Source organism: Pteropus vampyrus, unplaced genomic scaffold (assembly GCF_000151845.1).
Source record: "Pteropus vampyrus isolate Shadow unplaced genomic scaffold, Pvam_2.0 Scaffold39, whole genome shotgun sequence".
Taxonomy (NCBI): Eukaryota; Metazoa; Chordata; class Mammalia; order Chiroptera; family Pteropodidae; genus Pteropus; species Pteropus vampyrus.
In genome coordinates, this window is record NW_011888820.1 from 2,729,433 (window position 1) to 2,731,546 (window position 2,114).

The 2,114-nt window shown below is 37.7% G+C and overlaps 1 pseudogene; it reads right to left on the reverse strand.

Moving 5' to 3' along the window:
- Positions 1 to 1,553: 1,553 nt before the first annotated feature.
- On the reverse strand, positions 1,554 to 1,669 carry LOC111738504 (annotated as a pseudogene).
- Positions 1,670 to 2,114: the final 445 nt, after the last annotated feature.

A 2,114-nucleotide genomic window follows, 5' to 3' on the forward strand; every position in this document is an offset into this window, starting at 1 on the left:
AAGGAAGGAAGGAAGGAAGGAAGAGTAAAATGAGGGTGGAAGAAAGAACAGAAGGAGATAAAGAATGAATTTAAGTGCTTGAATGAAGGTATCTGAAAATCAGTGATATTCATGAAGAAAATAGTTTCAGTAGAATGAAAACAAATTACAAAAGGGTTTAAGAATCAGTAGGATACAAGGAAGCAAGCCTTAAATGTAGATTATTCACACAATTTAGGGGGACGAAGGAAAGAGGGCAGAGTTTAACTCAGTCATAGGGATAAATTTTCTTTTTAAAAGGATAGTAATAGGACATGTGAGTTCAATCACAAGACCTCGATTCAATTTCTGCTCTGTCACTTATTGTCTATGTAATTAATACTTATTAACACAATTTCTCTGGACCCATCATCACATCTGTAATGAAATGGGCTAATCCTATTAATATTTGCTTTCCCATGTGCTTATTGAGAAGATCGAATGATAAGATTTTTGTGAAAATACTTGGAAAAGTCTAAAACACTAAACACACTAAATATGATGCAGTATTTTTTACTTCCATTTTATATGTAAACAATGACAAGAGAAAAGTTCTGAGATGTCCTAAATTAAACTGCTGCAGGCTAGGGGGTAAGAAGAAGAGACAAGTGAGGTTAATCAGTTAACAGCTGAAGGCCAAGAAACCAACAAAAGACTGCTCACATTCCTGAACATACACTGAAGCTTTTGAGTTAACTTCCAGGCTGATACTGCAGCTGTTATCCAGAAACAATAGCTGACCACCAGATGCGACCACATCCTGCTTATGCATGGACTTTCTGGCCTGTTGCCCATACCCAATCCAGAAGCATCAAATATTTCTCACTTACAGACTAGCCACCTATCCTAGAACTGTCACTGTCTCTGCCCACCCCACCCCACCCCACCCACCCCCCAGCCATCTACAACCAACATAAATTCTTTCAAAACAATTTACATCTTTCTTCCCCAAACTCATTTTATAAAAGAGCCTCATCAACCCCAGGACTGTGGACACGTCTTCTCCATCTAGCCCTGCTGCTGGTGTCTTAGACTGCATGTCCCAGGACCTGGCCTTTTTTCTGCTTCACATATGGCTCAACAAACCCTTTCTTTCAGGATGACCTTGGTCTTAAGGTTTTGAGTTTAACAACAGGAAATATAATAAGATGAAATGACAAAAAGAACCTAAAACACTCTTATTCTCTCCGGTTTTAGTTAATGGGTATTTAACATGTGCATGTAGTAATGTATAAAAAAAATGTATCATTGAGATATATAGGTCTCTTTACCATTGCTTGTGAATTCTTAGATTTACTGAAGAAACCACAAGTTGAAACTTTTCATCTCCTATTATATTAATAAACAGAGAATGCTTGCAATTTAGGTTGGAAATGAACCTCAAAGATCACCCTTTGTGTGTGGGGAGCTACTATTTAACCATCAAATAAAGATACTATAAAACAGATAAAAAGCTTAATTCTAGTGTATGATTTTCTAAGAAACCGGAAAGATTGTCATTTGATTTGCCTTCCTTTTTTTATTGTTATTATTTATGCCTGCAGCACCTGGTCTTCCTAGGTGGTCTCTCATCCAAGTACTAACCAGGCCCCACCCTGCTTAGCTTCCGAGATCAGATATTGGGCTTGTTCAGGGTGGCATGGCCATAGACCATGGCTCTACTAGGGCATAAACCCAGGACCTTCTGCATGTAAGGCAGACGTGCTAACCACTACACTATGGAACCACATGCATTGATTTGCCTTCTTGATCAATTTATTTTTCACAAAATCTGAACCAACAACCATTTAAATAATTGTATTATATATGCAATTTTCAAACATATACCGAGTTCAAATATCATTTTTTTTCTGAAAACAGTTGAACTAGCTTACAGTTGAGTTGTTACTTTTTATGGCAAAGATCTTTCTCATATCTTTTTGATAAACGCCATCTCTGAAATGCTCTGGTCCCATAAACATGAGGCTCTGTCACCTCTTGACCTACAGAGGAGAATACTGGCATCAACGGAACAAAGAATACTGAAATCAGTATCCACTGTGTGAACTCAAGGAGAAAACACCCTTAACTCTCAAAAGTTCATTACACGGAATTGG